Genomic DNA, 15,054 nt, shown 5'->3' with positions numbered 1-15,054 from the left:
TGGAGCTCACGGATACTTGCCTGCAGCCAACACAGCCAATGGCGTGCTAGTAGGTTTGACCACTGCGGGGAGAGAGCATTAAATCAAGCTCTGATTTGTAGCCATTTGCTGCTTTCCATGGTGTAGATATTCTTACTCTGGCTGTTTCAAGTTAGCAAGGTGATGTCACTGAACCAAGAATTGGAAAGCTAAGCACAGCAGCCACCCTTATACAGTATGTCCCTCACCCAGATACAACAGAAGGGAAAAATACATGAATATTACCTTGGTAGCACAGGTAATAGTAACAAGTAGTGAAATAATCACATGGTGAGTTTGGAGTATTTTGAGTAATTTTGTGTTTGTGAGTTTATTTATTTGAAAGGCAGAGTGGGGGCTGGCGCTGTGGCACAGCGGGTTAATGCCCTGGCCTGAAGCGCTGGCATCCCATATGGGTGCCCGTTCGAGACCCGGCCACTCCACTTCCTGTCCAGCTCTCTGCTGTGGCCCGGGAAAGCAGTGGAAAATGGCCCAAGTCCTTGGGCCCCTGCACCCACGTGGGAGACCAGGAAGAAGCTCCTGGCTCCTGGCTTCAGATTGGCCCAGCTCTGGCCGTTGCAGCCATCTGGGGAGTGAACCAGTGGATGGAAGACCTCTCTCTCTCTGCCTCTCCTCTCTCTGTGTAACTCTGACTTTCAAGTAAATAAGTAAATCTTAAAAAAAAAAAATTTTTTTAAAAGGCAGAGTGGATCTTCCACCTGCTGGTTCACTCCCTGAATGCCAATGCCAGGAGCTGGGAGCTCAGTCCAGGTCTCCCACATGGGTGGCAGGGACCTAAGCACTGGCACCACCACTTGCTGCTTCCCAGGGTGCCCATCAGCAGAAGCTGGACTGGAAACAGAGCTGAGATCAGAACCCAGGATCTCCAGCATCCCAAGTGGCATCTTGACCACAAACACCCCATCTTTATTTTAATATGATTAATTATAAATTTATATAAACATGCTTTTAATGATAGCTTGCAAAATCCCAGGAAATTTAACTCTCAGCCCCCTCATAGAGTCCGCTTGAGCCTGTGCACCATGGGGTCTGTGCGTGCCCAGTGGTCCTGTTAAGTGGTGGACACATGAGCAGGTTCTGGTGCTCACCACACACTGCCCACGGTGTCTGATCCCAGGCAGGGATGGAGCTGCCTGCCAAGGACTCCCATGCTGCCAGGAGTAGCCGGTGGGGTTGGGCCAGGAACATGGGCACGTCTGTCTGGGGCTGTTGGCCTCTGACCACTCCCCGGTAGCCCACGTTGTGGCTTAGAGCTTCCCTCCACGTGACTTGAATTCTTTTAGCTCCAAATTCCAGTTACATTCTCACGATTATTACATCTGTCCATGAGAATATTGTAGGAAATATTTCCAATTTTGAAGGAGGAAAGGTAAAATGTCACCTGCTTTCGTGACTTTCTCATTAGCGGCTGTCAAGAACTTGATGAGATCAGGAGTTGCATGGAATCGTTTCTAACACACACAAGCTGCCGCCTGCTATGCTGCCATCCCATATGGGCACAGGTCCCAGCTGCTCCACTTCTGATCCAGCTCCCTGCTAATGTGCCCAGGAAAGCCGCGGAAGATGGCCCAAGTGCTTGGACTTATGTACCCACGTGGGAGACCTGTATGGATTTCCCTGGTCCTGGCTTCAGCCAGGCCTGGCCGTTGCAGCCATTTGGGGAGTAAGCTATTGGATAAAGGAGATCTCTCTCTCTCTCTCTCTCTCTCTCTGCCTCTCCCTCTCTAATTTTGCCTTTCAAATAAATAAATAAATTCAAATTTTGCCTTTCAAATACATAAATAAAATTTTTAAAAATTCAAAGTGGAGGCACAAATGCAGTGCCCAGGTGTGAGCAGGGAGTGAATATACAGTCACACGTGAGTGTGGGCGACCCCACACGGAGAGACAGCCTCTGTGAGTGGGCCAGAGAGTTGCCTATGAGGAGAGAGTGTGGGAGGAGGCCAGCGGCCACGCCATTCCCACGTGTGACACTCACAGGACAGTGCCCTAATTGGGTTTGCAGACAGGGTGGAGTCAGGGCGTGGCTTAGCATTCAGGAGGCTTTTGGGAGTTCATGGAGTTTTAGCTTCCACATGGCCATAGTGGCATCTCCTCCTTTATGGTCCTGGATGAGGTGCATCATGGGAAAGTAGGTGCACTGGATTGACAGGTAAGGGGCAGAGTTAAGAGTTCCAGGCTGGCAGAAATTATGAGAAAAATATTCCAGCTCATCTACTCCTATCTAATTTTCTAGTCTATTTCCCTCATTTCAAAACCATCACAAAATCTAGTGGCAAAAACTACTTGTTTATTTCCTCTTGGAATTCTGTGAGTTTTCTGTGTGATTCTCTCTATATGATGACAACTTGGGAGAGCCAGGACACCGCTGATACCTGGGGGCTCAGCTTTGGCTGCCGGCCAGAGCTCTCAGTTCTCAGGCAGTCTTCTCCACGTGGCAGCTTGCACTGCCTCATTGTATGGTGGCTGGTTCTAGGAAGGAACGTTCTAGAAGCACAAAGCCCTGGCAGCACATGCTTATCAAGTCTCTGCTTCCCACATGCTCACCAGTGTCCTGCTGACCATGGCTGAGCTCAGTCCGCATGCAGGCTGCACAGGTGCTGAATACTGGGTCTTCAGGTGGGCCACCAAGTAGAAGTCACCAGCCAGGGCCACTATAGAAAACTCATCATTGGCTCTATCGCCCAAGATGGTTGTCCGGAAGTTGGAGGACACCTCATTCTGAAACCACGCCCCTATACAATGCCTTTGCTGTAGGGTATCCTCAGGCCCTAGTCTGTCTCCCTGCCTCAGCTTGATGTTTCTTTGCCCTGCTCTGATGATCACAAATTAACCTCTGAGTGAGGAGTCACTGACTGCATGGAGGGAGTGGGGCCCAGCTCACAGGACTCCTGAGTTCACTGATCTCCTGGATAGATAACATCTGGATGTTAGGCCCCTCTTCATGGTTTTGTTTTGTTCTTGTTTTAACTAGAAGCCCAGGCCCTGAGCAAACAAAGTTACAACCATCTGCCTCTAGCCCCCAGAGGCCACTTCACCATCATCAAAATTCCTCAAAGAGCAGGATGACCTGCTCTATTGCTGACCCATCGAAGGAAGACCATGGGTGCGGTGGGCCAGCCAGAGACCTGCACAGAGTGGATCGTGGACCCCTCAACCCCAACTTTAGTCTGTAAGGTTTCTCACCCTTAATCCCTTAAACTGCCAGTTCTCGCTCTGCACTTTGCAGTCATAAACAGCTACTTTCCTCACGATCCTGGTGTCAGTGATTGGCTGGTTGTGCACTAGGCAAGAGGCCCCAGGTGTGGGGTCCTAGAGCAATCCATGCTGGGAATTACAGTGAAGGCAATAGCTGGGGGAAATATGTCACCACACCCTCTAACACTCCTCCCAGGCCAGCAACCCCAAATTGCTACTGTAGTAAAACCACAGTCCAGAACCAGACCCTCCGGAAAATATCCATTATGGCTGATGCCTGCATCCCCATGATCACCTTTAACTTTCATAACGTCGTAACATCATTATACTACAACCGCCATGGCTGACACTCCCCACTCCCATCATGCACCTGATGCCATGACACTTTTAAGACTTCCCCGGAAGAACAGAAGATGGTCAGTCACCAAGTTACTGGGAATCTCTATCCTTTCTTGGAAAATCTTGCCCAAAGCCTTACCCGCCGTGCCTGCAGACTACATGAAGGGATGACCCCGAACCTTGTGGGTTGCAGCTCACTCTAGAGCATGCCCATACTCCCTCTTGAGTGTATACTTTCACTTTGCTAATATTATTCCTCTGCTAACCTTTATCTGTGTCTTGTCCTCGAATTCTTCTGTGCATTGGAGAGGAAAGGGAAAGAGAGAGAGTTCCTCTGCACTTGAGGGGCTGGCCTGTGCCAAAGCTGGGATCCAAGAACTCACACTGGGTCTCGCCCCTTGGTGGCAGGAGCACAAGTGTTTGAACCATCACTTCTTCCCAGGGTCTGCATGAGCAGGAAGCTGGGGTCAGGAGCCAGAGCCAGGCATGCAACCCAGGCACTCTGATTTAGGACTGAAGCATCTTTTTCAACCATTAGACCCAGTTTATCATACTTAAAACATCTACTTCTTTTAATGTTGGATAAACAACTTGTGAGGTTCCACATGAAACTCCAGAGCACATCTGGTTTTCAAGGTAGTGTGGGGAGGACATAAGGACAGACAGCGTGGAACAATAGAATAGAGTAGAATTGAGAGCTTAGAAATAAACCTTTATGTTCATAATCCACTGATCAATGTGAAAGGGATACAGGGGCAGGTGCAGTGGCACAGCAGGTTAAGCTGCCACTTGGGACACCCACATCAGTGCCTGGTTTGAGCCCTGGTACCCTGTAATCCTGATGCAGCTTCCTGCCAATGCATAGCGGAAGCAGCGGATCATGGCCTAGGTTCTTGGGTTCCTGCCACCCACGTGGAAGACCAGATGGAGTTCCTGGCCCCTAGTTTTGGCCTGGCCTAGCCCTGGCTGTTGAGGGCATTTGCAGAGTGAACCAGTGGATGGAAAATATCCCCCCCCCCCTCTCTCTTTCTCTCCCTGCCTCTATCTATCTTTCAAATAAATAAATCTTTGAAAAAAAATCTACTTATTAACCTCATTCCCCAATGTTTACAATAAACAATATCCAATTGGATAACATTCTAATTACTAAAACATTCTTGTTTATCTTGGCTTCTGGTGAGCCAGTAACCCAGATACCAAAATGACTGAGTCTTCATGTGAGGAGTGAGTTGGGGAAAAGAAAAGCATTCAGATAATCATTTAGATTTCAGAACTTGATTCCTCCGTTTATGACAACAAGTCCTGAACTGACAACACTGCTGGCCATCTCATTAGGCCTCCTTGAGCCAGGAAACTGAGAAACCGTGACTCAGGATCCCGTGAATCACGACCTTGTAGTCAATGCAGCACGCTGGCCTCAACCTCCTGTGAAGGAATGGCCCACTAGGGGAATCTGAATGTCCATTTACCTAAGTGTGGCTCGCCTCATTAAAATACTAAGTAAGCCATTTTTCTAGTTTCCTCCTCTTTTGGTAGTGAGAATGCTTTTTCGTTCAGGAATTTGACAAATGAACTCCCAGGCACATTAGCAGGGAGCTGGATGGGAAGTGGAGCAGCCAGGACTTGAACATGTGCTCTAATACTGGGTGCCGCGTGGCATGCGGGATGCAGGTTAGCCCTTTGTGCCTCAGCATTGGCCCCAATAAGTCAATTCTGGCAGAAGAGGAAGTCAGACAATATGCAAAGTACCAAGCACAGGGCCTAGCAGCAGCTGGGCACCCACAAAGTGGTTACCCTGGGAGTGGACAGAACTCTGGCTGAGTGGGGTGGGGCTGGGACTGTGGGATTCCCAGCCTTAGCGGCACCAAAGCTACAGTGCTGGGCTCAACCCCCAGAGTCTCATGGAGCTGGTCTGGGCTGTAGCCTGGATATAGGGATTCCTGAAAGCTTCCCAGCCTAGGTTAAGGTTGAGGGCCCCAGGCTAGAGCAGGGAATGCACTTTATCTCCCAGTTCCCAGCCCCCAGATTCCAGCATCCAGCCTCAAAGCACCCCAGGGCAGCTGTCCCCTCAAGGTTGGGTCACACCCACCTCTTTTGCTGGAATGCATTCCAGCCTTTGGGAACGGACCTGTTCTCCAAAAAGCAGGAGGACTCCTCTCCAGGTAGAAGCTGACTCCGTGTTGACCTCCATTCTGTTCTCACGAATGCTCTGTGTGTGTGTGTGTGTGTGTGATACTGGTGCTTGTTCTTTTTCTTGCCTTTCTTTGGACAGAAAAACAGATTTTTATGCTCCAAAGCTAACCCCGTGGAGGAGCCCAAGTGTAACTGAATGTTTGAGAAAAGTCAGTTTTCCCCTAAGCCAGCCAGAGACTCCCTAGGGCTTGAGAAGGTGCACATGAAAAGGATGAGGTACTGGGGCCAGTGCTGTGGTGCAGCGGGTAAAGCCACTGCCTGCAGTGCCGGCATCCCATATGGGCGCCAGTTCGAGTCCCAGCTGCTCCACTTCCCATCCAGCTCTCTGCTATAACCTGGGAAAGCAGTGGGAGATGGCCCAAGTCCTTGGGCCCCTGCACCCGGGTGGGAGACCTGGAAGAAGCTCCTGGCTCCTGGGTTCAGATCAGCACAGCTCCAGCCGGTAAAGCCAACTGCGGAGTGAACCAGCGATGGAAGACTCTCTCTCTCTCTCTTTTTCCGCCTCTCTTTCTGTATGTAACTCTGACTTTCAAATAAATAAATAAATCTTAAAAAAAAGGTGGGGGTTGGCCGGCGCCGCGGCTCAATAGGCTAATCCTCCGCCTTGCGGCGCCAGCACAGCCGGGTTCTAGTCCCGGTCGGGGCACCGATCCTGTCCCGGTTGCCCCTCTTCCAGGCCAGCTCTCTGCTGTGGCCAGGGAGTGCAGTGGAGGATGGCCCAAGTGTTTGGGCCCTGCACCCCATGGGAGACCAGGAGAAGCACCTGGCTCCTGCCACCGGATCAGCGCGGTGCGCCGGCCGCAGCACGCTACCGCGGCAGCCATTGGAGGGTGAACCAACGGCAAAAGGAAGACCTTTCTCTCTGTCTCTCTCTCACTGTCCACTCTGCCTGTCAAAAAAAAAAAAAAAAAAAAAAAAGGTGGGGGTGAGGTGCTGGCAGGCTATGCAAGGTGAACCGGGCAGGATGTTTTAGGCTGCAAGTACAACAGAACCCCTTATCCGAAGGGGAAATGTAGCAGGATGCCCTCAGGTGTCTGAAACTGTGGCTAGTACAGAACCCTTTATACAAGTATACTTCAAAAAGTTCTTGGAAAATAGAATTAACAGCTAAGCTTATTAAGCTTATTAAGAATGAAATCTGTGCATACAAGGGGGTGTTCAAAAGGTTTGTGGAAAATGCATATGATGAAAAAGTATGCATGGATTTAAAATTGTCTTGCATCAAAATGAATTTACCTTTTTAAAAAGATTTATTTAGTTATGTGAAAGGCAGAGCTACAGAAAGAGGGAGAGACACAGATCTTCCAGCCGCTATTTCACTTGCTAAATGGCTGCAATGGCTGGGGTTGGTCCAGGCAGAAGCCAGGAACCGGGAACTTCATCTGAGTCTCCCACATGGGTGGTAGGGGCCCAAGCTCTTGGGCCATCTGTTTCCTTCCCAGGTGCATTTGCAGGGAGCCGGATTGGAAGTAGAGCAGCTGGGACTCGAACTGGTGCTCATATGGGATGCGCTGCATTGCAGACAGCAGCTTAACCTGCAGTGCCACAACACTGGGCCCTTCCACATAGTTCTTTTTAATGTGTCCTTGTGTATCTTTTCCTATACACACGTACCTATGATGCAGCTGATTTATAAACTAGGCGCAGTAGATATTAACACCAGTAGCTAATAATAAACTGGACAGTGCTTTCTGGCACAACACATTGCCACCCACTGGAACGTGTTTTCTGTTCTTCCACCAACAGACAGCTTGGGTCTACAGTGCTAAGTGTTTCTTGTGTGTCTGCAGATTGGCAGGGCCTGGGTGGGCCCCTTCAATTCAATCTGTGTCTGCCGGCACCCGTTCCCTCTGGGTCCCAGAGCAAGACTGCAGCAGGCCCCAGGGGAGTGCTCGTTCCATGGCAATGGAGAGGGAACCACAGAGCAGAGACACGCAAGGCCTTGGCCCCTTGTCACTCTGCCCCCTTTGCTTTACCAAAGCGTCACATGTCTCAGCCCAGCATCAGTGGGAGGGGTGCGGAGGCACGCGGCAGAGGGCAAGTTACAGACAACTACAAAGGGAAAGCAAACAGATTAGCTGAAAGTCTTTTACTATTTAATATTGAATTTAAAATATTTTCTAATTTCTCTTGTGACTTCCTTTTTGACCCATGGGTTACTTAGACATGAATTATTTAATTTCTGTGTCTTTGGGGGAATTCCTGTTGCTAATTTCTAGTTTAATTTTCTTATGATCAGAGAACGTACTTTGTATCAATGTTTTATTTAAAAGTGAGGGACTATTGTTAGAAGTTATTAATTTATTTTTATTCTATTTGAGAGACAGACAAAGAGAGATCTTTCATCTGCTTTTGCTCCCTAAATGCCTACAACAGCCGGGCCTGGGTCAGATTGAAGTGAGGGTCTCAGAACTCAATTCCAGTCTCCCCGTGTCGGGGTCAGGAGCCCCAAGACTTGAGCCGTCGTCTGCTGCCTCTCACAGTGCACATTAGCAGGCGGTTGGCTAAGAAGCAGAGTAGCCTGGACTTGAACCAGGTTCTCCAATGTGGGATGTGGTGTACCAAGGGACAGCTTAACCACTACAGCACCCACTTGCCCCAATTTTCTCTTTTAGCAATACTCGTTGACATCCCTCTAATTCAGAAGACATAAATTCACTTTGCTTTTTCAAAATTTTATTTATTTATTGGAAAGAGAGGCAAACAGAAAGGGATCCTCCATCTGCTGGTTCACTCCCCAGGCGCCTGCAATAGCAGGCACTGGGCCGGCCTGAAGCCAGGAGCCAAGAATTCAATCCAGGTCTCCTATGTATGGGGCTGGGACTCAACTACCCAGAACATTACCGGCTGCTTCTCAGGGAGAAGATAGCAGGAAGCTGGATCAGAAACAGAGCCAGGACTTGAACCCAGGCTCTCTGATATATGGGCATCCCAAGGGTCATCTTAACCACCAAACAGCCACCTCCTTAATTTACCTTTCTTTTCTTTTCTTTTCTTTTTTTTTTTTATAATTCTAACTTAATTTTTTTTGACAGGCAGAGTGGATAGTGAGAGAGAGAGGTCTTCCTTTTTGCCGTTGCTTCACCCTCCAATGGCCGCTGCGGCCAGCGCATCTCACTGATCCGAAGCCAGGAGCCAGGTGCTTCTCCTGGTCTCCCGTGCGGATGCAGGGCTCAAGGACTTGGGCCATCCTCCACTGCCTTCCCCGGGCCATAGCAGAGAGCTGGCCTGGAAGAGGGGCAACCGGGATAGAATCCGGCGCCCCGACCGGGACTAGAACCTGGTGTGCCGGCGCCGCAAGGCGGAGGATTAGCCTGTTAAGCCACAGCACGGGCCCTTAATTTACCTTTCAACAGAGCTGCGTAATAGTTCATAGACATAAAAGTACCACAGTGTCTTTGAGCAGCCCCTTACTGGTGGGTATCTGGCATTTTCCAGGTTTTTGCCACTACAAACAAGGCAGCAAAAAAAAAAAAAAAAAAAAAAAATCCTTGCACGTATAACCTGTTGTTTTGGGGCCAAATCTGTTAATCACGGCTGAATTGGAATTTCAGAGACAAGCAGCACCACAGATCCTGCAAGACACAGTAGGCGCAAGCTGCTCCGCAGTGGGCGTTAGGACTGGTCTCCAGAGGCCATCTGCTCGCACCTCGCGTCCAGTTGCGTGCCAGCCCAGTGTTTTCTGGAGGAGGGCTGCCTCGTGCTCCAGGAAGCTGGGCGCATCAAGTCTCTCTTTGGACATGAAGAGGCCGTGCTGTCTCTGTCAGGGCCCCCACACTGGGGAAGTGAGTCCAACATGACCATATGGCCACCGAACCTCACGCATCCCTTCTCAACTCCTTCTTGGGTGCCCGTTCATTACATAACTTCAGAAAGGTTTTTGCTACAAATTTTAGGCAGGGCCCAGCCTTCCGTAGGTGGGGCCACATATGGTTCACAAGCAGCTAGTTGGCTGTTCAGGTGGAGTCCGTTTCTGGAACAATTCATTTGGCTGAGATTTTAGTTTTGATCTCCACAGGGGAACGTCAAAGAACAAGAGTTAAGATTCATGGGTGTTGCCTCATGTCAGGAACTGAATTAAACACCTTCACATAGACCATCTTAGTTAATTCCCTCTACAGCTCCGTGAGTATGAGAGTTGTACCACCCTGCTGTATCACTTACCCACCACCACAATAACTTTGCATCAAGCCGCATAAAACCTTGGTGGCTTTTAAAACAACCACCTATTATTTATTTATGATTCTGTCCTTGATTTGGGGGCGGGGTGGGCTCAACTGGATGGTTCTTTTGATTTCGGCTGGGTTCCTTCATGTGTCTGTGATGAGGGGACACCTCAGCTTCTGGGAGTTGGCTGGCTGTTCGTGGGGGCCGTAAGAATTTTTCTCTTTTGAGGAGAGAGACAGAATGTTCACCTGTTGGTTCACTCCTCAAATGCCCTCAGTGCCCAGACAGTCAAAGCCAGGAGCCAGGAACTCCATCCAGATCTCTCGCATGAATGGGAGGGACCCAACTACCCGAGCTGTCAGCACTGCCTCCCAGGGTCTGCATTAGCAGGGAGCGGGAGTCAGGAGCCGGAGCCAGGCACTGAGCCCAGGTCCTCTCGTGGGGGGTGTAGGTGTCCTAATCTGTGTCTTAACCCCTCGGCCAAATGCCTGCCCTGGCAATGAGGACTCTCACGCTCCAGCAGGCCAGCCTGGGCTTATTTACATGGCAATGGGGGAGAGGGGTAGGGATTGTGAACTCAAGACAGGTGAAGAGCAGAGAGCGGGATAATGAGGGTCAAGGCTATGGAGGTCTACCTGAAAACTGTCATATCACTTTGCCACATTCTGTTGGCCAAACAAAGTCACAAGGGCAGCCCAGGTGCAGGAGTAGGAAAACAGGCCCCACCTGTGGATGGAGAGAGCTGAAAAATCACATTGCAAAGGGTGACTGCAGGAGTACAGGAAGAGTGAGAGTTTGTGGTCCTTTTTGTAGAAAACTTGTGATCATCTTTGTGTAACTTACCTCACCTGGTCTTGCAGATCAGCAGAGCGGGAGATTGACCCCTCAAAGCCAGCGAATGATGGCTTTGAACCTGAACGGTCCAACCCCAGTCTCCAAGCCCTCAGCCTCTTCTCCTGTCCTTCTGTGCCTGCGAAGGCTTCTGGATTATTTTCACTCCCCAGTGATGTCACCTTCTCTGAAAATCTCCAGCACACACAGCGACCTGCAAGACAAAAAAACCATCTCTCCAAAGGCCATTAGCTACTCAAAGGAGACTTGTGTGACAGGGTCTGGAGATAGTGCACTGCGGACTTTGGTGGATGGATGGGTGGATGAATGAACAGATGGATGGACGGATGAGTGCTACAGATGGCTAGATAGGTGCTATGTTTGACAGAGGGGGAGTGGATGGTTAGGTGGCCTTTATGAAAATGCATCACCTTGTCTCATGCTTTCCCGCAGGTACACTCACTAATTGGCACTAACCCTGCCCTGCAGGGATGGAGCTCCTTGAGGATGACACATGGCCCACCATGCTAACTAAGTTGCAGGGTGCACAGTGGATGTTCATTCAAAGAAGGGCAACTGGTCTCTACGAAGCTCAGGGTGCAAGAGCGCAAGCTGCTTGTGTTCAAATCCTAGTTAGTTACTGCTGGGTGACCTTCGGCAAGTTTCTCAGCCGCTCTGTACCCAAACCAAGGAGGACAGCAGTGCAGACGCTCCTGAACTTACAATGAGGTTGCTTCCCAATAAGTCCATCCTGAGTTGAAAATATCTTAATTTGCAAATGCATTGCCTGCACGAAGCTGCAGAATGTCCCAGCTCAGCAGCGCCCCCTACTGTAGAGCGTCAGGTGTTTTCCACCCACGCTGGGACCTCCCGGGGCTACCTGGGAGCTGAGACCCCTGCCGCAGTCCAGCACCACAGGAGAGATTGGACCGAGTGGCACGAGCCTGGGGAAAGATCAAAATTCAGAATTCGAAGCACGTTTCCTACTGCGTGTGCATGGCTTTTGCATCATCGTGAAGTTCAAAATTGGGAAGCCAAACTATCCTCAGTCAGGGGCCTCTGTACTTGACTTCTGGGGTCATTGGGATGACTCAGTGCATCAGTATTACAACGCTCTTGCAAACATCTGGAACATACTGGTGCGGTGTCAGTACCTGCAAAATGAACGCATGGGAAAATAGTTTTTCTCCACAGCAGGGGACGGCAGCGGTGAGCCCTCTTTATAAACCACCATCTCTTGAATCAGGGGTCAGCAAATGACAGCCTGCTTTATAAATAAAGTTTTATTGGAACACAGACTTGCTCCCTGGTGTCTATGGATCCTGTTGTGCTACTGTGACAGAGCTGAGAGGTTGCAACAGAGACCATGCACTCCACAAAGCCTCAGGAGTTTACGATTTGACCTCTTCCAGAATAAGTTTGGTGCCCGCTGCCCTGAGTTCTCGGAATTATGCTATGGCTTTAGTGCCCATTGCTCTGACCTGTGGATGGATGGGTTTAAATGCCCTCACCGATCCTCTTTTGATTTTTAAAATGCTTATTTATTTTTCATGGAAAGGCAGAGCAACAGAGGGGGAGACAGACAGACAGATTTGCATCTGCTGGTTCACTCCCCAAATAGCACCAACAGTCAGGGCTGGTCCAGGTTGAAGCCAGGAGCCTGGAACTCCTTCCAGGTCTCTCATGTGGGTGGCAGGGGCTCAAGCACTTGGGCCATCTTCTGCTGCCTTCCTAGATGTGTGAGCAGGGAGCTGGATTGGAAGCAGAGTAGGTGGGGCTTGAATGCACACTCTGATTATGGGACACAGGCATCCCAAGCAGCAGCTCAGCCCACTGCACCACAGCGCCCACCCCACAGAAGCCTCCTTTCTGAGTGAGGACCCCCTGGAACTCCCACAAGTTTCCTTGCCCTTCATTGTGGCCCCAGCCTTTGGTGGCCCTTGGCTGGGGGAGGTGGGGTGGGTTTGCACTTGTGGTCTCGGAGAGCAGAGGACAGGTGGGAAGGGAAGAGACAGGCCCTCTGGGAATTCAAGGCCCACACAGAGCGAAGCTGCCCCCTGCCTCCCACACTCCGCATGGGAACACTCACAAACCAGCTCGTTTGAAGTGGTTCATGAGTGCTGGCCTCAGGCAGAGCTGCGGCGAGTCTGCCACCTCCTCCAGCTCTTTCCACCCAGCTTACTGTGGGAGATCACCCAGAAAGGCGCCGAGACACAGTAATGGGATCTGACTTCTCCTGTAACCCGGGGGCTGTTCTCAGCAGGCCAGGGTGAACGGATGGGGCCAGTGCCCGGGCCTTGGGGCTGCTACCCTGCCGAGTGGACCACAATCATCGGGGATATTGATGAGTTCAATGTTAAGGCCAAAAGCTCACCTAGCAAAGAGATGAAGCCAAAGAACAAGGTTCAGAGAGGAAGGTTGTAGTAAAACTGTGAATACTATGAGGAAACTTCAAAAAATTTGTGGGAAAATGGAACTAGGCTTAATTTGATGCAAAAATAGAGAAAATATTGAAATCTTTGCATTTTTTTCTTATTAATATGGTATTTCTTTGTCTTCCCTCTGTCAAACTCCGAGTCAACCACGTTCCCCAGGCTGCCTGGGAAGGTACAGGGCAGGCGAGGCTCTAGAGAAAGAACTGTGGGAGGTGGAAACGACTCCTTCCCGTGGCAAAGAGGATGAAGAAGGCCGTTTGGGGAATGAACCAGCTGATGGAAGATTCACTCTCTGTGTCCTACTCTGCTTTTCAAATAAGTTAATTAATTAAAAAAGGAAAAAAAGATTCCAGGGGAGGGACCAGCATTGTGGCACAGCAGGTGAAGCCACCGTCGGCAACACCCACATCCCGTATCAGAGCGCCAGTTGGAATCCTGGCCTCTCCACTTCTGATCCAGCTCCCTGCTAATGCTCCTGGGAAGGTCGCAGAGGATGGCCTGAGTACTTGGGCCCCTACCACCAACATGGGAGACCCGGATGGAGTTCCTGGCTGTTGGCTTTAGCCTGACCCAGCCTTTTGTGGCCATTTGGAAGAGTGAACCAATGGCTAAGATCTCTCTCTCTCTCTCCCTCTCTCTCTCTCTCTCTCTCCTTCTGCCTCTATCATTCTGCCTTTCAAGTTAATTTATTTTAAACACAAGATTCCCAGGGAATGCAGACACAGCCCAGATTGTCCCTGCAGGACTCAGCGTCTCGTGGGTTAGGACATCTGGAATCTGGAAGGAACCAATCTCCACAGCTGAGTTTCTGGGAAGCCGTCTGGGGGTGCATCTTCCTCACCTGGCTACGGGGCTGAGTGAGAGACTGAGGGTGAAGAAGGGCATTTATTGTCCAGACATCGGTCCTTTTCCTAGGGGCACCCCCAGTGTGTTGTCTTAGGAAGAATTCAGGAGGCAGAAGTGTTGGGTGCTATTTTTGGTTCAACAACTTAGCAGGATATAAGCAGTTATTTTTTTAATTTTTACTTATTTGAAAGACAGAGTGGCAGACAGGTAGAAAGAGATGCTAGAGATATAGAGACAGAGATAGAGAAAAGAGCTAGAGATGATAGAGCTATATAGAGATAGATGATAGAGATCTTCCATCCACAGCTTTACTCCCCAGATGCCCATAACAGCCAGGAGTAGGCCCAGAACGCCACCTGGGCCTCCTGTGTGGGTGACTGGGGCACCTACTGCCTCGCAGAGTGTGTGTTAGCAGGAACCTGAACCTGAACCTGGGCACCCTGAAATGGGCACCCAAGCACTGTCTCAACCACTGTGCCAAATGCCTACCCCTATAAGCAGTTATTCAACTGAAACCTAACCAACTCATACTGAAAGACTTTCTACCACACAGTTTCTTTTCTTTTCTTTTCTTTTTTTTTTTTTTTGACAGGCAGAGTGGATAGTGAGAGAGAGACAGAGAGAAAGGTCTTCCTTTTGCCGTTGGTTCACCCTCCAATGGCCACCGCGGCCGGCTCATCTTGCTGATCCGAAGCCAGGAGCCAGGTGCTTTTTCCTGGTCTCCCATGCGGGTGCAGGGCCCAAGCACTTGGGCTATCCTCCACTGCACTCCCTGGCCACAGCAGAGAGCTGGCCTGGAAGAGGGGCAACCGGGACAGGATCGGTGCCCCAACCGGGACTAGAACCCGGTGTGCCGGCGCCGCAAGGCGGAGGATTAGCCTAGTGAGCCGCAGCGCCGGCTTTTTTTTAAGATTTTTATTTATTTACTTGAGAGGCAGAGTTTACAGAAAAAGGAGAGACACAGAGAGATCTTCCATCCACTGGCTTACTCCTCAAATGACTGCAA

General features: G+C 50.1%; 1 protein-coding gene across 4 annotated transcripts in view; it reads left to right on the top strand.

The window, feature by feature from the left end:
- The window catches only part of KAT14 (lysine acetyltransferase 14), a 48,647-nt gene extending 36,597 nt beyond the window's left edge, over positions 1 to 12,050 (top strand). For 2 of the 4 annotated variants that reach the window (XM_062203819.1, XM_062203817.1), the window contains exon 11: positions 11,221 to 12,050. The gene's annotated coding sequence lies outside the window, so the exon portion shown is untranslated. Of the gene's footprint in view, positions 1 to 1,444; positions 1,696 to 11,220 lie in introns of those variants that run through there. The other 2 variants (XM_062203816.1, XM_062203818.1) reach the window with 2 other exon arrangements.
- The last annotated feature ends 3,004 nt before the right edge of the window (positions 12,051 to 15,054 follow it).

The sequence above is a fragment of the Lepus europaeus genome, chromosome 10, assembly GCF_033115175.1.
Source record: "Lepus europaeus isolate LE1 chromosome 10, mLepTim1.pri, whole genome shotgun sequence".
NCBI lineage: Eukaryota > Metazoa > Chordata > Mammalia > Lagomorpha > Leporidae > Lepus > Lepus europaeus.
This window is presented reverse-complemented; position numbering and strand designations above follow the sequence as displayed.